The sequence below is a fragment of the Saccopteryx bilineata genome, chromosome 8 (assembly GCF_036850765.1).
Source record: "Saccopteryx bilineata isolate mSacBil1 chromosome 8, mSacBil1_pri_phased_curated, whole genome shotgun sequence".
NCBI classification, from domain to species: domain Eukaryota; kingdom Metazoa; phylum Chordata; class Mammalia; order Chiroptera; family Emballonuridae; genus Saccopteryx; species Saccopteryx bilineata.
In genome coordinates, this window is record NC_089497.1 from 80953519 (window position 1) to 80978836 (window position 25318).

At 35.0% G+C, this 25318-nt stretch overlaps 1 protein-coding gene and 1 long non-coding RNA gene across 2 annotated transcripts in view; one reads left to right on the forward strand and one right to left on the reverse strand.

Moving 5' to 3' along the window:
- Positions 1-1404, forward strand: part of LOC136311804 (uncharacterized) — a 33609-nt gene extending 32205 nt beyond the window's left edge. Inside the window, exon 3 of the long non-coding RNA XR_010726832.1 lies at positions 1018-1404. This is a non-coding gene — a long non-coding RNA (uncharacterized lncRNA). The remainder of the gene's footprint in view (positions 1-1017) is intronic.
- NAALADL2 (N-acetylated alpha-linked acidic dipeptidase like 2) overlaps positions 1-25318 on the reverse strand; it is a 1182199-nt gene that overhangs the window by 1100296 nt on the left and 56585 nt on the right. The window lies entirely within an intron of this gene.

Below are 25318 nucleotides of genomic sequence, written 5' to 3' on the forward strand. Positions count from 1 at the left end.
TCCTCTAAAGGCTGAAACACTAAAGTACACAGTCACATCCCCAATGAATTCTTAAGGAAGAGTACTGTACCCATATTCTGGACTTAAACATTCAGGTGCAATTTCAAGTTCTCTTATTTTCCTGTGACTGTATAAAATCATGTAATCATTTTGTGTCTACTCCCTAATCTATGATTGGAAATAATGATGCTTATCCTATCATATTTACCAAATGGCCATAAGGACCCATACACTTATCTGATCATATTATGTGTGAGAAAGTAAACTGTACAATGTAATGCAGAATAAAAGGGCTATGTAAATCAGCTAGAGTCGAATCGGTAGGAAATGTTTAGGCATACATAAGCCTGAAAAAGAAAAACAGTGTCTTTCTGAAAATTCGATATCCACACAAAAATCTGAGAAAGCAATTAATTTTCTTACTACTATTATTATATGTACAGCTGAAAAAATCTCATTTCTTTCTCACTGTAAAACAGGGATAATAGTATTTTCAATGCAGAACTGGCCTGTTGTTAAATCTGTGATCCATTTTCAAGAGAGAACTTATTGCTTCCACCCCTGTTAGTGCTGTAACTAAGTCAGAAGTCAGCCTGTAGCTGTAAGTCCCTTCAAGAGTCCACTCAGGCAGAGAACCACCTAGCCTGAGGTAAAATCTAGGGTGCTTAACAAGGAATGACTGACTTAAATGAAAATAAAAAGTTGTGTCCCTCAAGGCCAAACTTAGGACCACTCTAAAGGGTCGTTCTAGCTCCAGATCTTACTGGTTTTGGCTGTTTCATTGGTGCTGTGGAGCAGTAAACGTCTCTTTCGAGCCATTCCTACTTCCTTCTTCCCTTACATCTGTATTAACATAGGGGCACTTGTACAGGACATCTTTAATGCTAACTCTATGTTAGAGTTAACAATGGGAAGAGCCTAACCTATGACAAGATGAGAAGCTTCAATTCTTTGTTGCAGCATCAATTCTTTGTTCTTATTTGTTCACTGATTGCTTTCTCTTATGTGCCTTGACAGGGGGCTCCAGCTGAGTCAGTGACTCCTTGCTCAATCCAGTAACCCTGGGCTCACGCCAGCGACCTTGGGCTCAAGCCAGTGACCATGAGGTCACATCTATGATCCTGCACGCAAGCCAGAGACCCCGCACTCAAGCTGGTGAGCCTGCGCTCAAGTCGGCAACCTTGGAGTTTCAAACCTGGGCCCTCAGCGTCTCAGGCTGAAGCTCTATCCAGTGCACCACAACTTGGTCAGGCAATGAATAAAAATTTAACAAATTTAAACAAATTTTAACAAATTACATGATGGAGAATTGACAAAATAGACTGAAACTGAGGCATAATAATTTCTGAAATGTTAACATAACATCTTATTAACAAAGCAAGGAAAGACTCAATAGGTATCATCTGTTAATAAAAGCATAAATAATTGTAAGTTTAGTTGTTCCGGGCAATGCTGGACAGTAATCAACAAGAAGTATTTAGATGTCCTATACACCAACTAGCAAACAAAAAACAAACAAAAAAACTCCAGTTCATCACTATCATTTTAGAGCACTAAGTAATCCTTTGAGATATATTCATTTTCTTTCCAATACCCAAGATACAAAACCAGAAAAAACGTTAATCAATAAAATACATAACATTCCTCAGATCTCATTTGTCCAATCCTAAATTCATTAATGCAGTAGAAAACAACTCCTCTTGTTTCTACCTTTCTAAGCCAAAACAATCTTACAAATTAGTAGTAGGAGTAGCTAACATTTATTAAGTGCTAATATTTGTCAGATGCTATACTAAGTATGGTACTTGTTTGGATTATCTAATTTTAACCCTAATAAATACATTATTAGGAAGGGGCTTTGATTACTGACATTGAATTCATTCCTGGTACTTTCAGCATTTTTCCCTGAAAGGGTGTTTTATTCTGTCAAATCCTTTTTCTGTGTCTATTTAAATGATCATAATTTTGATTTTATATTCTATTCATATGGGATAGGACATTAATTATTTTTATAATTATAATTAATTTTAAAGAATATTTTTAATAAGCTTCTTATCAAGATGACTTAAGTGGCCAGCCAAAGAGCTGAACCTGCTCCTCAGCATTTCTATTTGGTTAAAGGATTATTATTGGCATTTCAGAAATTAATGCTAAAATTAAAGTCCTATCTATGATACCAATTAACAATTTTATCTCAGAATAATTTTATACACATTTAAAATTATTTCAACTGTCATTATCAAAGACAGGATCATAGTTTTGTTAAAATTTTATATAGTAAGTTATTAATATTAAAGTCTATAGTCTTTTAAATTACATCATAATTATATTGATCTTTATCATATTTAAAGTGACTTCTCAGTTATTTAGGAATAAACTTTAACAGGGTTATGATACAAACACCTTCCATTTAGATTTTTATTCATACATGAGACAGTAATTATTGTTCCTTTATTGGTACAAGCCATGCCAAATGATGAGGATACACTGTAAACAAAATCAGCAGGATTTGTGCTATTGTGAAGTGTACAGTATTGTGTGGAAGCAAACAAACAAGTAGCACAAAACTGAATGTAAAATTACTGATTGTGATAAATGCTATAAATAAAATATAAGATAGGAAACACTGAAATTAAATTTTATTGAATATGGGAAGGGAGTAATTATTGCTCATCACTCATGATTACCTCTGAAAATCTCTTAGTGGTCTGTAAATTATGATATACATAAATTTTGTATATAAGGTTTTATAGAAATTTATAATATATCCTCTGAATTAGACTAAAGAAAGGAATAAAATAAAAATTATATGTCAATATTAGAATAATTTAAAGAAATAACTGTAATTCATAGGATTAAATGAGTATAGATGAATTCTAAAATATCCTGCCATCATGAAGGATTTATTCTTTTTTAATTTGATTTTATTACTAAATTATAATATATGTAATTTATTTATAGATTGGAAAGATTAAACAAGATGCTGGGCCCATCTAATTTGGTTAAGTTTCTAAAATTTCTAATGATATATAATAGAGGTTCAAATTCTAGCAGTGTCCTTTGTGTAATAAATTAATTTTTCTACATAGTAAACGGCATCTATGAATCAAACACAACTAATACAATAATTAATGGTAAATAAACTTAACACTTTCCCATAAAACCTGGAACAAGACAAGATGTCTACTCTTTCTACTTTTAGTCAACGTTCTAATAGAAGTTAAACACAATTAAACAAGAGGAAAATATGTGTCCACCAAGGAAAAAAAGAAGTAAAACTAATTCTCCTTGCATAAAATCCTAAGGAATTCACTAAACATTTATTAGAACTAATAAACAAGCTCAGCAAGATGGCAGAATACAAGATATAATGTATAAAAATCATTTATATATTTGTACATTAACTTTGTGAAATTAAAATTAAGGAAATCATTCCATCTAAAATAGTATTAAAAATGTAAAATACTTATAGAAATAAATTTAGCAAAAGATGTGGAAGTTTTGTATAATGAAAACCTCAAAACATTGTTGAAATAACTCTAAGGAGCTTTAATGAAATAGAAATACTTCTCATGTTTCTTGACCCCAAATCTAAATATTGATAAGGTAACAATGCTCCCCAAATAATCTAAAGACTCAAAAGTAATACCTAGCAAACTTCCAGCTGCTATTTTCACAGAAGTAAATGATATGATCCTAATATTTCTTTAAAAATTTAACAGATACAGAATAATCAAAATTATTTTGAGTAGAAAGAAAAAGATTATACAACTCATCCTTCTCAATTCCAGAACTTACTACAAAGCTGCAACAACCAAGACTGACTGATATTGGCCTAAGGACTATAGATCAATGAAAGAGAATTAAAAGTCTAGAAATAAATTCATTCATTTAAGTTCAATTGATTTTTAAAATTTTTTCAGTTATACTTTACACTCAATATTATTTTGTAGTTTCAGGTGCACAGCGCAGTTGTTAGACAATCATACATCTTACAAAGTGGCCCCCCTGATATCTCAAGTACTGTACTCACCTGGTGACACACACAGCCACTAAAACACTTTGACTATAATCCCTATGGTGCACCCCACATCCCCATGACTGTTCAAGGATGCCAAGATAATTCAATAAGGAAAAAACAGTCATTCTAACAAATTGTGCTGGGACAACTGAATATCCACATGCAAAAGAATGAAGTTGGTCCTCTACCTCACATAATATGCAAAAATTAGTGCATTACGGATTACAGACCTAACTGTAGGAGATAAACTATAAAACTGTTAGAAAAAAAAACACATGAGAGTAAATTTTTATATCCTTGAATTAGGCAAATTTTTTTAGCTATTATACCAAAAGCACAAGTGACAAAAAAAAGGTTATTATTTCAAAATTAAAAGCTTTTTGCTCTGGCCGGTTGGCTCAGTGGTAGAGTGTTAGCCTGGTGTGTGGAGGTCCGGGTTCGATACCTGGCCAGGGCACACAGGAGAAGTACCCATCTGTTTCTCCACCCCTCCCCCTCTCCTTCCTCTCTGTTTCTCTCTTCTTCTCCCGCAGCCGAGGCTTCATTGGAGCAAAGTTGGCCTGGGCGCTGAGGATGGCTCTGTGGCCTCTGCCTCAGGCGCTAGAATGGCTCTGGTTACAACAGAACAACGCCCCAGATGGGCAGAGCATCGCCCCCCTGGTGGGCATGCTTGGTGGATCCCGGCCGGGCGCATGCGGAAGTCTGTCTGACTGCCTCCCCATTTGTAGCTTCAGAAAAATACAAAAAAAAAAAAAAATTAAAAGCTTTTTGTGTTACAAATAATACCATGAAGCAAGTGAAAAGACAACTCACAAAATGGGGTAAAAATTTTAAAGTATATATCTGATACCAGAGATTGGATGGCTTCAAAACAGAAATTTCTTTCTCACAGTTTTGGAGGCTAGCGGTCCAAGCTGAAGGTGCTAATAGGGTTGTTTTTCCCTAAGTCTCTCTCTTGGCCTTCCTACCTTCTCTCTGTGCCCTCATATGGTTTTCGAGGTGTGTGACAGTGGAAAGGTAAAGAGAGAAAAAAGAAGCAAGCATTCCAGGTGACTGTACCTTTTCTCTTCAAGGACACTAGTCATAGGATTAGGGCCCACCCATATGACCTCATTTAACCTTAACTATTTCTTTAAAGACCTTATTTGAGATATGCTGGCGGTTATGATTTCAACATATTTTGGAGGGGATCACAATTCATTCTCTATCAAATAGTGTATAGGCAAAATATATAAAGTTCTTATGATTCAATAATAAAAATAAAACCCAATTTTAAAAATAGGCAAAAGATTTCAATAGGATCAATCTAAAGAATATATAGGCCTGACCTGTGGTGGCGTGGATAAAGCATCAACCTGGAACGCTGAAGTCTACAGTTCGAAACCCTGGGCTTGCCTGGTCAAGTCACACATATGGGATTTGATGCTTCCAACTTCGCCCCCTGTTCTATCTCTTTCCTCTCTTTCTCTCCTCTCTCTCCTCTCTCTCTAATAAAAATGAATAAATAAAATTGAAAAAAGAATATATATATATAAATGATCAATAAACACACAAAAGATAAAGCTCCACATCTTTAGTGGGAAAATGCAAGTCAAACTCACTGTGAGATATGTTTACTTCATACTCACTAGGATACTATAATAAAGATATACAATAAAAACTGTCAGTGAGGATGTGGACTAATTGAGACTCATATATTGTTAATGAGAATGTAAAATAATACAATCACTTTTGAAAACAATTTGGCAGCTCCTTGAGACATTAAACATCAAATTATTATATGACCCTATAATTCTACTCCTAGATATATACTTAAGAGAAATAAAATATATCTGCCCAAAAATCTGTACACAAATATTCATATGTCCACAGAAAAAGCTGTACATAAATGCTCATAACAACAAAAAAAGAGGAAACCTTCCAAATAGCTGTCTTCTGATGAATGGATAAATAAAATGTGGTATATTCATACTATTAGCAATAATAAAAATAATGTACTGATATATGCTACAATGTGAATAAACTTTGCAAACATTAATCTAAGTTAAAAAAACCAGTCACAAAAAAACTACACATTATTTGATAACAGTTATTTGAAATGTCCAGAATTGGCACATCTATAGAAAAAAAAGTAGATTGGTGGTAGGACTGGGTCTAGGTGCAGGGCATGCAGATAACTGTAGAATGCGGAGCAAATAATAACAGTTGTAGGATTTCTTTTGGGGAAGATGAATATGCTAAATTAGATTGTGGGAATGGTCGCAGAATTCTGTGAACATACTAAAAAATTTTAAATTATATACTTTATATGGCGAAATGTTTGATATGTGAACTACATCTTAATAATGCTAGATAATATATATTCATTTATATTAAATCATTTTCTACATATCTTGATGGCTTTTTAAAAATTGTTATTAATCCCTTAAGAAGTACCAAATATTAAAAAATGAGAAAGCAGAGAGAGAATAACAACATTTCTTCAGCTAAGGTAATTGAGTTGCTTTTCAAATGTTAAGTGGGTATCTCCAATATAATGCTATTTCTAAGCTACTTACATTTTATTTGAAGGTTTAATTACTCAACAACTCTTTCAATTATTTTAAGATTGTCAGTTCATTTTTATATTAGCATTATAGAATATTTGCAGAGCCATTTGTTTTTATTTTGTTTTCAAATTTTAACTTAGATGACCCTCCTATTTCCTAAAGCAAAGTCTATTCCTTGTTTTCTAAGTGTTAAGTAACCATGAATGATATTAATAGCAAAAGAGGATACAATAAGTTTTGGTCTCTTTTCTGCAAACAATTTTAGTTCAAAGACATTTCACAAAGTCTAATAATTGAATGGATCTCGGCAAGTCATTACCAGCTTCTCCAACTGAACTCATAATATTTAATTAATAGAATAATTTCTTAAAGAACTATGTCTAGACAAGAATTGAAATCTAGAAATGTCAGTTTCACCATAGATGTCTGACACTTTCACTTAATCCCATACTTTATAATCATTTAACACTACTTTTGTAAGATGATCCCCACAGAATGTAAAAGAGAAAATGACAGAGAGTAGTGATATCATCTCATAGGTATCTCATGCATAGCTCGTTTTTCTCCATTAGATAAAGTAATGCCAATTTTAGTACTAGACTATTCTAAAAATATAAAAATACTAAGGCCTGACCAGGTGGTGGCGCAGTGGATAGAGCGTCAGACTGGGATGCAAAGGACAGAGGTTTGAAACTCTGAGGTTACTGGCTTGAGCATGGGCTCATCTGCTCTGAGCAAGGGTCACCAGTTTGAGCCCAAGGTCGCTGGATTGAGCGAAGGGTCACTCAGTCTGCTGTAGCTCCCCTGGTAAAGGCACATATGAGAAAGCAATCAATGAACATTTAAGGTACCGCAAAGAAGAATTGATGTTTCTCATCTCCTTTCCTGTCTGTCTGTCTCTATCTCTCTCTCTCTATATATATATATATATATATAGATAGATAGATATAATTATATATATAATTATACAATAAATATAGAATTATATACATATACTCAAACAATTAGCCACATTATTATTGCACATTTGAATAATCATATTCACAAATGTTAGGCTAGTAATTTCAACTTATAATTCATAATAAGATTTAGTTTCTTCCCCAGTGCTAGGGAAAAATCTATTATTTACTCTTTTGTAAATTCATTATTTAACTTTTCCATGATGAAAACTTTCTCATGAGAACAGTGCTGTTTTATAAATCATAATTTTTAAAAAATTTATTGATTTTAGAGAGAAAGGGGGAGAGAGAGAAACATTGATTTGTTGTTCCAATTATTCATGCATTCTTTGGTTGATTCTTATATATACCCTGACTGGGGATCAAATCCACAACCTGGGCCTGTCAAGGCGATGCTCTAACCAACTGAGAAACACAGCCAGTGTCATAATTTTGGTTTTAAAATAAGTATAAATGCTCATATGAAGAGTAAAGAAATATTAAAGAATCAGTCATATCTTAATTACAATTCTGAGACTATTAGATATTCACAGTAACTTATTTTTCAACAGAAATATGCATTAAATATATTAATAAAATAAAATAAAAATCATTTAATATCAAAATGTTAAATTGAATTGTATACTCTACTTTTGATAGCCTCTGTGAAAAAGATATCTATCTATCTTTCTTTCTTTCTCTCTTTCTTTCTTAACTCTTTCTTTTTTTATTTTGAAAATTAAATTTAACAGGATGACATTGGTCAACAAAAGTACATAGATTTTAGGCAAACATCTCTACCTAATTTGGACAGTGAATTATGTTGTATATCCATCACCTAAAATCAAATCATCCTCCATCAACTTATATTTTTTCCTCTCTCTATGCTTCCCCCAAGCCTTTTTCTTCCTTCTGCCCCCTCCCTCTTCCCCTGGTAACCACTGCACTCTAATCTATGTCCATGAAATTAGATTTTGTACCCCACCTATGTGTGGAATCACAGTTTTTAACTTTTTTTGATTTACTTATTTCACTCAGTATAATGTTATTAAGGTCTATCCATGTTGTCATAAATGATACTATATCTTTGTTTCTTATGGCTGAGTAGTATTCCACTGTAGATATTTACCATATCTTCTTTATCTAATCCTCTATTGAAGGGTACTTTAGTGTTTCAATGTCTTGGCCACTGTGAACAATGCTGCAATAAACATGGGGGTACATGTGTCTTTATGTACCACTGTTTTCGAGTTTTAGGGGTATATACTCAGTAGAGGGATTGCTGGGTCATATAGTAGTTCTATTCTTAATTTTTTGAGGAACCACCATACTTTCTTCCATAATGGTTTTACTACTTTACATTCCCACCAACAGTGAATGAGAGTTCCTTTTTCTACACAGCCTCTCCAACACTTGTTATTACCTGTCTTGTTGATAATAGCTAATCTTACAGGTATGAGGTGATATTTCATTGTAGCTTTGATTTGCATTTTTCTAATAACAAGTGAAGATGAGCATCTTCTCATAAATCTGTTGGCTATTTGTGAAAAAGATATTTTTCTGTGATGGTTAAATGTAAGCATTACAGAAAAAATACCTTGGGTTGGCAACCAGTCAATGACTATGAAAGAGAACAGTTATCAGCATCCAGCAATTAAATATCAATGGATATAGAAAACCACTAATTTTTCTTTATTTCATTCTTATATTTTCTCTATTCAGTTTCAATCCTCATCCTTCTTTAAAAGACCAGAATATAAAGAATAAATATAACAAAAGATTATAATCATATATTGGTTTTATATAATCAATAATTCTGTTTTTTAAAAGCAAAAGTTAATCTAGTACTTCTAAAACAAAAGAAATAAAGTAAACTAGTTAATGTCATTTGACATAATTTATTGAGAGTGACGTCACGGAAATGGCGCCGTGAGCAGCGCGTCCAACAGATCTCCCCAAAATCTCAACAAATTTATCAACTAGAAACAGAAAAATATATCCTCGGAGCATCCCGGAGTTCCACACACACACACAGAAAGCGAAAGGACTGTTGCCGAGAAGGGAATACGCCTGTGGTGAGTCAACCCAAATGTGCAGCTAACCGTGCTGCCATCCGGGAGTCCCGGCTACTGGCGTGCGTGCGTGCGCTAAGAAGCCGCGGGCGCGCCCATGCCGCTGTTCCGGAGTCCCGGCTACCGGCGTGCGCTAAGAAGCCGTGTGCGCACCCCGTGCTGCCGTCCGGGAGTCCCGGCTACCGGCGTGCGCTAAGAAGCCGTGTGCGCACCCCGTGCTGCCGTCCGGGAGTCCCGGCTACGTTGTCCCGGAGTCCCGGCTACCGGCGTGCACTAAGAAGCCGCGCGCGTGCCCCGTGCGGCCATACGGGAGTCCCGGCTAGGGCGTCCGTCCGGGAGTCCCGGCTACCGGCGCTGAGAAGCCGCGCGCGCCCCTATGCAGCAGTCCAGGAGGGGCACCAAACCTGTCTTTCCTAGTCAGGAGATTCTCTCCGTGGGCGGGGCACCTCACCCAACTATTCAAGCTAACAATCAAGCGTTGGGGGAGGGGCGGCGCAGGCAGCCTGAAATACTCTCTGGAGCACAGCTGCGGATCCAATCACTGAAATTAGCTTAACCCACGAAATCTGCGCACCCACGGGGTTCTAATTGATAAGATCTCTCCCAGTTCAGCGATCCAAGACAAAAGGCATAATATTTTTCAGTGCCATTCGCTAAAGGGGCCGGGGCAACTTCTGATTGACAGAGCCTCCATATTCAGAGATATACCTAACAAGAGGGACTTGGCAGATATTAAGATCTATACAGCAAGCAGCGAATAGTGCATCTTCTTCCCAGCCAAAACAGGCTACAAAGTGTGGAAAGCCTGGGTTGAGTGGTCCAACTGAATGCTAGGCACTGAACAGTCACCTTGACAACAATTGACTCCCACCCCCGCCTGATTACGCTGGAGGCTCTGACTGCCAGAGCCTTACCCAGAGCCTTGCGCTGAGTGAGGATAGAGTGGGGATTTCCCACCTCTTTGAGCCTCTTACTCCCCAGACAGAAGCAGTGGCAGCCTCATAGCTGGATCACCAGGCTGCTAATTCAGGAAGGGGAGACTAGGGGAGAGACTCCAGGAAAGCAAACTCTCTCATTGTTGGACTCTGCAAACGTCAACAAGCCTTGACTACCAGCGAGACTAAAGTCAATTATATGACATTGCCATAGAATCCCATCAACTGCAAATCCCTACCTAAGCGTGACACAGGGGCAGAACCTGGGGTACAGAGTCACCGACCAGGAAGAGGGAGAGAAAAGAAAAAGGAAAAAGTTAACCTCTCAAAATAAGAAAAATCCACAGACTTTATAACTTGTTCCACTAATTCTTTGTTGTTGTTGTTTCTTTCTTCTTACTTATTGCCTTTAATATTTGTATTTCCTCCACCTCGGTCCTTTTATTCTCTGCCCATCTTATGCTACCCTTTTCTTGAACTACACTACCCATGAGTGTTACATGTTATTTCTTTTCTTCATCCTTACTATCCTTTAGGGTTACACTCCAAAACCCTTAACTCTCACTCTCTCCCCTTTTGTTTTCTTTTTGTTTTTTTTTTTGTTTTTTTTCCCCTTTCCTTTTTTTTCTTCCTTTGTTTCTCTCTTTTTCTTATTTTTTCCTTTCTATTCGTTTCTTCTTTTCTACTTTTACTTTTCCTCCCAGTTAATCCTCAAGCACAAACAAATTATTTAATTTGGGACTCAAGTTTTTTTTTTATTGTTGTTTTTTTTGTTGTTGTTGTTTGTTTTTTTTTTTCTTCTTTTCTGCTTTTGTTCTTGGTTTTCCTTTATTTGTTTGTTTTTGTGGCATTTTGGGTACTTTTTACATTGCTTTTTAACTCACTAGCATTCCTCCCAACCCAAAGTCTCCATTGTATTTAGTCTTCGCTCCACTTAATACAACAGATTTTTACTTATTATTTTTATTTTTTCTTCTTTAAATATTATTTTTTTCTCTACTTTTTTTCTGTTTCCCTCTTATCCCTCTCATTATATCTCTTAGTCGACCATCACTTACAAGCAAATCATTTTATGCTTGTCTAAGATATTCTCCCTTTTTTTTTTTTTTTTTTTGCATTTAGTAGGTCCCTACTCCCTTTTTTGCTCCTTGAACTCTTCACCCCAAATCAGGCCCTCCGTTATAGGCAGTTTTTGTTCCATTTAGCATAATATAATTCACAGGTCATCACGATATTTCCCTAAAGAGGTGAGAGGAGGGGAGGAGAAGAAAGAAAGAAGGTGGAAATAATAAATTATTACTTTTTTTGTGTGTGGAGTGTTTTCCCTTTTTTTTTTTTCTTTTTTTTTTCTTTTTTTTTTCCTTTTTATTCTTTTTTAATTCTAATTAACACTATCAACGAGACCACCTTCAGATGCCAATAAGAAAAAGGAAATCAAATATTATGGAAACAAAAGATAGAGAGGTAACACAAATAGATGTGGAAAAATCTATGGAGAAAAGATTTAACATATTGGAAGCCTTGGAGCCAAATGACAGAGAATTTAAAATAGAAATCTTAAAAATACTCAGAGATATACAAGAAAACACAGAAAGGCAATTTAGGGAGATCAGAAAACAACTCAATGATCACAAAGAATATATTACCAAGGAAATTGAAACTATAAAAACAAATCAAACAGAGATGAAAAACTCAATTCACGAACTGAAAAACGAAATAACAAGCTTAGCTAATAGAACAGCCCAGATAGAAGATAGGATTAGTGAAATAGAAGACAAGCAACTTGAGGCACAACAGAGAGAAGAAGAAAGAGACTCAAAAATAATAAAGAACGAGAAAGCCCTACAGGAATTGTCGGACTCCATCAGAAAGAATACCATAAGAATAATAGGTATATCAGAGGGAGAAGAGAAAGAAAATGGAATGGAGAATATACTCAAACAAATAATAGATGAGAACTTCCCAAGCCTGTGGAAAGAACTAAAGCCTCAAATTCAAGAAGCAAACAGAACACCGAGTTTTCTTAACCCCAACAAACCCACTCCAAGGCACATCATAATGAAGATAACACAAACCAACGACAAAGAAAAAATTCTCAAGGCAGCCAGGGAAAAGAAGAATACAACATATAAAAGAAGACCTATTAGATTATCATCAGATTTCTCAGCAGAAACTCTACAAGCTAGAAGAGAGTGGACCCCAATATTCAAAGCCCTGAAAGAGAGAAACTTTCAGCCAAGAATACTATACCCATCAAAGCTATCCTTCAAGTACGAAGGAGATATAAAAACATTCACAAATACAGAAAAGATGAGAGAATTTATCATCAGAAAGCCCCCACTCCAGGAAATACTAAAGGGGGTTTTCCAACCAGAATCAAAGAACAAAAAAAACCAAAACCACAAGTAACAGCTCCACCAAGAAAAAAAATAAAACCAAACTTAAACTGTGACAACAAAAGAAAAAAAAAAGGGGGAGAAAAGATGAAGTTTAACAGTAGCAAAGGATGATGAAGCGTAGAAATACTCTTAAGAAAGGGTACTACAATGAATATGATAGATACCCTTTTCATTACTTAATGGTAACCACCCTTGAAAAAACCACCACAAAAACACTTGACTTAAAAAAGGTAGCAACAGAAGAAAGAAGTATGGAATACAAACAAACAAAAACAAACAATAGAAAAACAAAAGAGAAGAATCAAACAAGATACAAAACTAACAGAAAGCAATTTATAAAATGGCAATAGGGAACCCACAAGTGTCAATAATTACACTAAATGTAAATGGATTAAACTCACCAATAAAAAGACACAGAGTAGCAGAATGGATTAAAAAAGAAAATCCAACTGTATGCTGCCTACAAGAAACTCATCTAAGCATCAAGAATAAAAACAAATTCAAAGTGAAGGGCTGGAAAAAAATAATCCAAGCAAACCACACCCCAAAAAAAGCAGGTGTAGCAATACTCATATCTGATAATGCTGACTACAAGACAGAAAAAGTACTCAGAGACAAAAATGGTCATTTCATAATGATTAAGGGGACACTGAATCAAGAAGACATAACAATCCTTAATATATATGCACCAAACCAAGGAGCACCAAAATATATAAGACAGCTACTTATTGACCTTAAAACAAAAACTGACAAAAATACAATCATACTTGGAGACCTCAATACACCGCTGACGGCTCTAGATCGGTCATCCAAACAGAGAATCAATAAAGATATAGTGGCCTTAAACGAAATACTGAAACACCTGGACATGATAGACATCTACAGGACACTTCATCCCAAAGCGACAGAGTATACATTTTTCTCTAGTGTACATGGAACATTCTCAAGAATTGACCATATGTTGGGCCACAAAGACAATATCAGCAAATTTAGAAAAGTTGAAATTGTACCAAGTATATTCTCTGATCATAAAGCCTTGAAACTAGAATTCAACTGTAAAAAAGAGGGGGAAAAACCCACAAAATTGTGGAAACTAAACAACATACTTCTAAAAAATGAATGGGTCAAAGAAGAAATAAGTGCAGAGATCAAAAGATATATACAGACAAATGAAAATGAAAATACGACATATCAGAATCTCTGGGATGCAGCAAAAGCAGTAATAAAAGGAAAGTTCATATCACTTCAGGCCTATATGAACAAACAAGAGAGAGCTGAAGTAAACCACTTAACTTCACACCTTAAGGAGCTAGAAAAAGAAGAACAAAGACAACCCAAAACCAGCCGAAGAAAGGAGATAATAAAAATCAGAGCAGAAATAAACGAAATAGAGTACAGAAAAACAATAGAAAAAATCAATAAAACAAGGAGCTGGTTCTTTGAAAAGATCAACAAAATCGACAAACCCTTGGCAAGACTCACCAAGGAAAAAAAACACAGGACTCAAATAAATAAAATCCAAAATGAAAGAGGAGAAATCACCACAGACATCATAGAAATACAAAGAATTATTGTAGAAAACTATGAAAAACTATATGCCACCAAATACAACAATCTAGAAGAAATGGATAAATTCCTAGAACAATACAACCTTCCTAAACTGAGTCATGAAGAAGCAGAAAGACTAAACAGACCAATCAGCAGGGAAGAAATAGAAAAAACTATTAAAAACCTCCCCAAAAATAAAAGTCCAGGCCCTGACGGCTATACCAGCGAATTTTATCAAACATTCAAAGAAGACTTGGTTCCTATTCTACTCAAAGTCTTCCAAAAAATTGAAGAAGAAGCAATACTTCCAAACACATTTTATGAGGCCAACATAACCCTCATACCAAAACCTGGCAAGGATGGCACAAAGAAAGAAAACTACAGACCAATATCTCTAATGAATACAGATGCTAAAATACTAAACAAAATACTAGCAAATCGAATACAACAACATATTAAAAAAATAATACATCATGATCAAGTGGGATTCATCCCAGAATCTCAAGGATGGTTCAACATATGTAAAACAGTTAACGTAATACACCATATCAACAAAACAAAGAACAAAAACCACATGATCTTATCAATAGACGCAGAAAAGGCTTTCGATAAAATACAACACAATTTTATGTTTAAGACTCTCAACAAAATGGGTATAGAAGGAAAATATCTCAACATGATAAAGGCCATATATGATAAACCATCAGCCAACATCATATTAAATGGCGTAAAACTGAGGACTTTCCCCCTTAAATCAGGAACAAGACAGGGTTGTCCACTCTCTCCACTCTTATTTAACGTGGTGCTAGAAGTTCTGGCCAGAGCAATCAGACAAGACAAAGAAATAAAAAGCATCCATATAGGAAAAGAAGAAGTAAAGGTATCACTTTTTGCTGATGATATGATCCTATACATCGAAAACCCAAAGGACTCCACAAAAAGATTACTAGAAACAATAAACCAATACAGTAAGGTTGCAGGATACAAAATTAACATACAAAAGTCCATAGCCTTTCTATATGCAAACAATGAAATACTAGAAAACGAACTCAAAAAAATAATCCCCTTCACGATTGCAACCAAAAAAATAAAATACTTAGGAATAAACATAACAAAGAATGTAAAGGACCTATATAACGAAAACTACAATTAAGTAGGCATTGCTAAGAGAAATAGAAAAAGACACAATGAGATGGAAAAATATTCCTTGTTCTTGGATAGGAAGAATAAATATAATTAAAATGGCCATATTACCCAAAGTAATATATAAATTTAATGCAATTCCCATCAAAATTCCTATGACATTTTTTAAAGAAATGGAACAAAAAATCATAAGATTTATATGGAACTATAAAAAACCCCGAATAGCCAAAGCAATCCTGAGGAAAAAGAATGAAGCTGGGGGCATTACAATACCTGACTTTAAACTATATTATAGGGCCACGATAATCAAAACAGCATGGTATTGGCAGAAAAATAGACACTCAGACCAATGGAACAGAATAGAAAGCCCAGAAATAAAACCACATATATATGGTCAAATAATCTTTGATAAAGGGGCCAACAACACAAAATGGAGAAAAGAAAGCCTCTTCAACAAATGGTGTTGGGAAAACTGGAAAGCCACATGCAAAAGAATGAAACTCGACTACAGCCTGTCCCCGTGTACTAAAATTAATTCAAAATGGATCAAAGACCTAAATATAAGATCTGAAACAATTAAGTACATAGAAGAAGACATAGGCACTGAACTCATGGACCTGGGTTTTAAAGAACATTTTATGAACTTGACCCCAGTGGCAAGAGAAGTGAAGGCAAAGATAAATGAATGGGACTACATCAGAATAAAAAGTTTTTGCTCAGCAAGAGAAACTGATATCAAAATAAACAGACAGCCAACTAAATGGGAACTGATATTTTCAAACAACAGCTCAGATAAGGGCCTAATATCCAAAATTTACAAAGAACTCATAAAACTCAACAACAAACAAACAAACAATCCCATAAAAAAATGGGAAGAGGACATGAACAGACACTTCTCCCAGGAAGAGATACAAATGGCCAACAGATATATGAAAAGATGCTCAGCTTCATTAGTTATTAGAGAAATGCAAATCAAAACTACAATGAGATACCACCTCACCCCTGTTAGATTAGCTATTATCAACAAGATGGGTAATAGCAAATGCTGGAGAGGCTGTGGAGAAAAAGGAACCCTCATACACTGTTGGTGGGACTGTAAAGTAGTACAACCATTATGGAGGAAAGTATGGTGGTTCCTCAAAAAACTGCAAATAGAACTACCTTATGACCCAGCAATCCCTCTACTGGGTATATACCCCAAAACCTCAGAATCATTGATATGTAAAGACACATGTAGCCCCATGTTCATTGCAGCACTGTTCACAGTGGCCAAGACATGGAAACAACCAAAAAGCCCTTCAATAGAAGACTGGATAAAGAAGATGTGGCACATATACACTATGGAATACTACTCAGCCATAAGAAATGATGACATCAGATCATTAACAGCAAAATGGTGGGATCTTGATAACATTATACGGAGTGAAATAAGTAAATCAGAAAAAAACAAGAACTACATGATTCCATACATTGGTGGAACATAAAAACGAGACTAAGAGACGTGGACAAGAGAGTGGTGGTTACCATGGGTGGGGGGAGGGAGGACACAGGAGGGAGGGAGGGAGAGAGTTAGGGGGAGGGGGAGGGGCACAGAGAAAACTAGACAGAGGGTGACGGAGGACAATCTGACTCTGGGTGAGGGGTATGCAACATAATTTAATGACAAGATAACCTAGACATGTTTTCTTTGAATATATGTACCCTGAATTATTAATGTCATCCCATTAACATTAATAAAAATTTATAATAAAAAAAATAATAATAATTTATTGAGTAAATATTAGAGCAGTCACATGTGATGGAAGGCTGTTACCCTTGTTTCTCACCTGTTCCTCATCAATTATCACCATATCTCCCTTGTATAAGACACTCCCATGTATAAGACACACCTTTATTTTGGGGTCCAAAATATAAAAAAAGTATTACATAAAGTTATTAAACTCAAGTTTTATTCAACATAAAATTTATACAACTCTTCATCCACGACAAAAAGAGGGATATGCAAGTAAAAAAATCTACAACCACTTACAGTTGCATCCAGTTTTTAGACCCCAAATTTTTCAAAAAATGGTATGTCTTCTTCATGCGGAAATATGGTAAATATATTTAAAAGTCTCACAAAATAAAGTTATTCCATATACCTCACTTTGAAAATTATGAAAATGAATGCAGAACTAAAAACCGGGCTTTTTGCTTCTCTGAAGCTTGCACTTCTCACATTCTCTCTAGTTGCTCAGCAACTGTAATTGTGTTAGATCGTTTATGTTAGACATTAGATACTTTCAAGCTTTATTATTCTTTTTTACATAAAAAGTTATTGTTAAACCAAATAATTACTTTGAGGATAAAGGCAGCAACATTTTGAATCTGAATGGGTTCAAGTGTATCTTTGAACCGGCACAATTTAAATCATTTCTATGCCAATATAAAAGCACCCAGTTAGATTATATATTGTTGTGCCTTATGTGTTAAGATCTGAAAAAAACTCAGGACTAATATAAATGCTTTTTCAAAACAACCAAACAGTCTTAGTTGATACAATTATTTAAATTATGCTCTCTTTATGAGAAAACTAGTCAAAGAAATACATTTGTTATAAAATAACCAGTTTTCAATATACTTAGATTTTGTATATTTATTTTTGTTTTATTTTGTTACACATATTGGCAAACTATTTTACAAAACAGCCAATGATTCTGGATGACTTCATCCACAAGCACCATATGACTTACTACTACTCAGGACTACCAATAGTTAAGTAATTTGACCATAGCTTTGGTGATAATTTGTATCTTTTTTTTCTTTTTTTGTATTTTTCTGGAAAAGCGGGGAGGCAGAGACAGACTCCCACATGTGCCTGACCGGGATCCACCCAGCATGACCACTAGGGGGCAATTCTCTGCCCATCTGGGGCATTGCTCTGTTGCAACAAGAGTCATTCTAGTGCCTGAGAGCCATCCTCAGTGCCCTGGCCAACTTTGCTTCAATGGAGCCTTGGCTGCAAAAAGGGAAGAGATAGAGAAAAAGGAGAAGGGGAAGTGTGAAGAAGCAGATGGGTGCTTCTCCTCTGTGCCCTGGCCGATAATCAAACCTGGGATCTCCACACACCAGGCTAACGCTCTACCGCTGAGCCAACTGGCCAGGGCCAATTTGTATCTTATTTACAAAATTTCCCAAGAATCTGTCAAGATGCACACCCTATATTATTGCCCAGTAAATAATTGTTTTCTGAATCAAAATGAATGAAGTAATCGATAGAATATAGTGTAAAAACATTTTAAGTAATATGAAGTACCCTAACTTTGGCTATCGGTTATGCATCACAACTATTCTCTAACTGGCTGGTGTTGTTAAAAATTAAAAGCTATTTTAATTCAATTTTTATATATGAAGACCAACAGAATTTACCTTAAATATATAAATTACCACATAATACATATAATTTTTAATGTAGTTTATAGCAATACAAATGAATTTTTCTATCTCATAAGAAAAGGAATATAGCAAGAAAAAAACCAAATCACCATACTGTTTACTTCTCCAGAAACATATCCCTCATTAAGCACTATGTATTTATGCACTTAAGGACATTGTCATCCTTGGAATATCTTATAAGAGTAATGGTTCTATTAGCTTAAAATAAACCTTTATATTTCAATGCTTATGACATATTTTGTAGGAATATGAAATGACTATTTTATCTTATATGAACCAATCCAAAGTGATGCTAAGTTAAAAAGAAAGTGCATTGGCAAACCCTTTAAACAGTAAATGGACAATATTTATACTATAGACAGAGGGAACTTATTTTAGAGAGGACAACTCAAAATTATTATTCTATCTTTCATAGATAAACCCAGAGTTGATAAAATTTAGCTTTTTTTCCCCCAAAGGAATGAATCACATATAAAAATAAAGTGTTAAATAAAGCTATACCATACTATAATGTCTATATTATAAAAGATTCTAAAATCTGGGGGAAATGTAAAATTGTACAAGGGATGGAGCTGGATTTCTTTTTCAAAAAAGATAAGGGACCAAAAAAGAGCATAAGAAAGTGGTAAGAGTCAAACCAAGTACAAGTCACTTGCCATGTTAGCAGCTACTTTACTTTAGTGGATGTTTCAAACAAGGCCAGAGGATGGTGTCGAGCAGGGCTATACTGTCTCCATCTCACCAGTTTGGATAAAAATGCATTAAATAAATTACAAGAGAAATGCCACACAGGATAGGTCATTCACCATAAATCTAAGCAACAGAAACAGATGAAGAAATATTTCTTAGCCCTATGTTCTCATGTAGTATTTGGTCCTGGGAACACTGTGTCAATAGAACAAAATTCTGGGGAGAATATCTTTAAATATTACAAAGAAGAAACGTTTGGAAAGGTGGCTCTAACACTGTCTGTGGGAGTTTTTCAATTCATGCAGTTAAGGTATGTGGATTCTGTCAGCTTTTCTAAAGTAGATGCTCTCTTGATAGTCTCTGTCCAAGACTTCTCAGTGTCAAAATCTTCATGAGGACACAGTCTCCCCTTTCCCAAATAGAGTAAAAGTTGAGAGGACAATCTGAACCCACCTAGAGATTTCTGCCTGAGATTTTCTTCATCACTACTGTTTATTTTCCTATCACTCAGAGTCCTGGCAGACAGCAAAGGCAAAAGAGTTAATTGGCAGTTTAATTAATATAAATATGGGCATAGCTATGGGAATCGAGAAGTGTTGATGAAACATCTCCAAATTAGCAGCAGTAGGAAGTTGTTAACAATACATAAGTCTAACAGGACAAGACGATGGAGCAGGATTATTGGAATTTAGAACCAGATCCTGAGTGATGGAAGCAGAAAGACTATATAGTGAATTGAGGGGTAGAAGTAAAGACTTCTCTTTCTAGATCAATCAGGTTTAAATATTTGAAAGAGAAACAATAATTAAAATAAGAAAAATATATTTTAAATCAATCTTCCAGTTGTCAAGGTGTTTATTTGATGTGGCAATATGATGACTAATAATTGTTTCAGCTGTTTGCTTGTAAAATAACCTTTTCTTAGTTTCGTCAGTATTTACTTTGTATGTATATCAAAAGCTTAGGCCATGGCAAGACATTCTTTTCTGTGGACAGACTGATGTTCTCTTCTGTGCATAAAAGATTCCCGTTAGAAGTTTTCGGAAAATATAATATTAAATATGGATCTTTTAGGAAACTGTTGAACATCAAGCTTGGTTTTAAAGCCAGTTTTGCAAGCTCCATAAAGGCAAGGATCTTTGTTCTGCTCACTGAAGTATCTTGTGCCTAGCTCAATACCAGGCACACGGGAGGTGTTCAATAAATATTGTTAGAATGAAATATAAATGTTGACTGTTTTGTTCTCTATATTTTTGTGGTAGTCCTTACGATTCTGTTATTTTCTTTTTACTTCAATCCATATTTATCATTAATGCATCTCTGTCCTGACCAGGTTTAAATATAGATTTAAATCCTATTTCAAAGATAAATAGATGTTAATATTAACACGGTCCAACAATTTTTAGTCTGTATTTTGTTCAGTAGGCTACTTCTGAATTACATTAACTGAGAAGGGGCAAACATTTTAAATTGTCTAGTCTTGTTTTCTAATATAACTAACTTATCTATTCATGTAACGGTTCACCGTTTTGTGCACACTATGAGGTGCCGTCACGGTTCTTTCCCCCATTCCTTACTGTGTATAATGACTACCTGTCTGTTTCTCACAAAAGCAACCTTCCAAGACCCTTTTGCTCATGGAAATCTATGACGTCACCTTTTTCGATAGTATTGTCTAAATTTAATGATTCTTAAATATACAAATGCAATATGCCTGTGTTGTGCTGTTTATTTTGCCCATATTTTATTTTTAACTAGAAATAATACTTATTTCTCCAAATCAATTTAGCAGTTGAAGGAAATCAGATTGATCACAGATAAGAAAGCAGATTTCTTTAATATAATAATATACTCTAAAGCTTTGAAACTTTTAGGTACTTATAATACAATGTATAAGTACCTGTCATTATGTCCTGCAAATTCCTGAACTAGCCCCTTCCCCTAGTCCTGGTCAATATTTACTAACTCTCAGTTAATTCCAAGTCCAGAGGCTCCCTTCATGTTTTCAATTCTTTTGGGGGAAGGTGAAGGCATGGGGATCAACTCTTATCTGCTACATCCTTTCTAATAATTACACAATAGCCACCATTTTAGGGGATATTATATAGTCTTACTTTATTTCATAGTACCAATCTTCTGGAATTCTTCAAAATACTATCAAACCTATAAAACAGACTTTGATGGATTTAAAGGGCGAGATCAACAGCAATACTATAATAGTAGGGGATTTCAATACCCCACTAACATCACTAGATAGATCCTCAAGAAAGAAAATTAACAAAGAAACAGCAGACTTATTGGAAACACTAGATCAACTCGATTTAATAGATATCTTCAGACCCTTTCACCCTAAAGCAGCAGAATATATATTCTTTTCAAGCGCTCATGGTACATTTTCTAGGATAGACCACATGTTAGGGCACAAAAGTGCTCTCAACAAATTTAAGAAGACTGAAATCATATCAAGCACTTTCTCTGATCACAACGGCATGAAACTAGAAATGAATCACAGCAGAAAAGCTCAAAAATTCTCAAACACATGGAAACTAAATAGCAGGGTGTTAAATAATGAATGGATTAAGAATGAGATCAAAGAAGAAATAAAAAAAATTCCTAGAAACGAATGACAATGAGCATACAACAACTCAAAATTTATGGGACACAGCGAAAACAGTGCTGAGAGGGAAGTTCATAGCACTACAGGCACACTTTCAGAAGCTAGAAAAAGCTCAAATAAACAACTTAACCCTGCATCTAAAAGAATTAGAAAAAGAACAGCAAGTAAAGCCCAAATGTAGTAGAAGGAAGGAAATAAAAAAGATCAGAGCAGAAATAAATGACATAGAGGCTAAAGAAACAATACAGAGGATCAATGAAACTAGGAGCTGGTTCTTTGAAAAGGTAAACAAGATTGATGAACCTTTAAGTAGACTCACCAAGAAAAAGAGAGAGAGGACTCAAATAAATAAAATTAGAAATGAGAGAGGAGAAATAACAACTGACAAAACAGAAATACAAAATATTGTAAGAAAATACTATGAAGAACTGTATGCCAAAAAACTAGACAACCTAGATGAAATGGACAAATTCCTTGAAACATACAATCTTCCAAAAATTAATCTGGAAGAATCAGAAAACCTAAACAGACCGATTATACCAAATGAGATTGAAACAGTTATCAAAAAACTCCCAACAAAGAAAAGTCCGGGGCCTGATGGCTTCACAACGGAATTCTACCAAATATTCAAAGAACTAACTCCTATCCTTCTGAAACTATTTCAAAAAATTCAAGAGGAAGGAAGGCTTCCAAGCTCCTTTTATGAGGCGAGCATAATTCTGATTCCAAAACCAGGCAAAGACAACACAAAGAAAGAAAATTATAGGCCAATATCTCTGATGAATATAGATGCTAAAATCCTCAACAAAATATTAGCAAACCGGATCCAACAATATATGGAAAAAATCATACACCATGATCAAGTGGGATTTATTCTGGGGAGGCAAGGCTGGTACAATATTCGTAAATCAATCAATGTGATTCATCACATAAACAAAAAGAAGGAGAAAAACCATATGATAATTTCAATAGATGCAGAAAAAGCATTTGATAAAATCCAGCACCCATTCATGATCAAAACTCTCAGCAAAGTGGGAATACAGGGAACATACCTCATCATGATAAAAGCCATCTATGAGAAACCCACAGCCAACATCATACTCAATGGGAAAAAATTAAAAGCAATACCCTTAAGATCAGGAACAAGGCAGGGGTGCCCCCTTTCACCACTCTTATTTAACATAGTCCTGGAAGTCCTAGCCACAGCAATCAGACAAGAAGAAGAAATAAAAGGCATTTAAGTTGGAAAAGAAGAACTGAAACTATCATTATTTGCAGATGATATGATATTGTATATAGAAAACCCTAAAGTCTCAGTCAAAAAAACTACTGGACCTGATAAATAAATTCAGCAAAGTGGCAGGATATAAAATCAATACTCAGAAATCAGAAGCATTTTTATACACCAACAATGAACAGTCAGAAAGAGAAATTAAGGAAACAATCCCCTTCACAATTACAACCAAAAAAATAAAGTACCTAGGAGTAAACTTAACCAAGGAGACTAAAGACTTGTACTCGAAAAATTACAAAGCATTGATAAAAGAAATCAAGGAAGATACAAACAAGTGGAAGCATATACCGTGCTTATGGTTAGGAAGAATAAACATCATTAAAATGTCTATATTACCCAAAGCAATCTATAAATTCAATGCAATACCAATTAAAATACCAATGACATACTTCAAAGATATAGAACACATATTCCAAAAATTTATATGGAACCAAAAGAGGACACGAATAGCCTCAGCAATCTTAAAAAAGAAGAATAAAGTGGGAGGTATCACACTTCCTGATATCAAGTTATACTACAAGGCCATTGTACTCAAAACAGCCTGGTACTGGCATAAGAACAGGCATATAGATCAATGGAACAGAACAGAGAACCCAGAAATAAACCCACAGTTCTATGGACAACTGATATTTGACAAAGGAGGTAAGGAAATACAATGGAGTAAAGACAGCCTCTTTAACAAATGGTGTTGGGAAAATTGGACAGCTACCTGCAAAAAAATGAAACTAGATCACCAGCTTACACCACTCACAAAAATAAACTCAAAATGGATAAAAGAGTTAAATGTAGGCCATGAAACCATAAGCATCTTAGAAGAAAACATAGGCAGTAAGCTCTCCGACATCTCTCGGAGCAATATATTTGCTGATTTATCTCCACGGGGAAGTGAAATAAAAGACAGGATAAACAAATGGGACTATATCAAACTAAAAAGCTTTTGCACAGCTAAAGACAACAAGAACAGAATAAAAAGACAAACTACACAATGGGAGAACATATTTGACAATACGTCTGATAAGGGGTTAATAACCAAAATTTATAAAGAACTTGTAAAACTCAACACCAGAAAGACAAACAACCCAATCCAAAAATGGGCAAAAGAGATGAATAGACACTTCTCCCAAGAGGACATACAGATGGCCAATAGACATATGAAAAAATGCTCAACATCACTAATCATTAGAGAAATGCAAATTAAAACCACAATGAGATATCACCTCACACCAGTCAGAATGGCGCTTATCAACAAAACAACACAGAATAAGTGCTGGCGAGGATGTGGAGAAAAGGGAAGCCTCCTGCACTGCTGGTGGGAATGCAGACTGGTGCAGCCACTGTGGAAAACAGTATGGAGATTCCTCAAAAATCTGAAAATCGAACTGCCTTTTGACCCAGCTATCCCACTTTTAGGAATATACCCCAAGGACACCATAGAACGGCTCGAAAGGAGAAATGCACCCGCATGTTTGTGGCAGCATTGTTCACAATAGCGAAGATCTGGAAACAGCCCAAGTGTCCGTCAGAGGACGAGTGGATTAAAAAGCTTTGGTACATATATACTATGGAATACTACTCAGACATAAGAAATGATGACATCGGATCATTTACAATAACATGGATGGACCTTGACAACATTATACGGAGTGAAATAAGTAAATCAGAAAAAAAAAAAAAAAA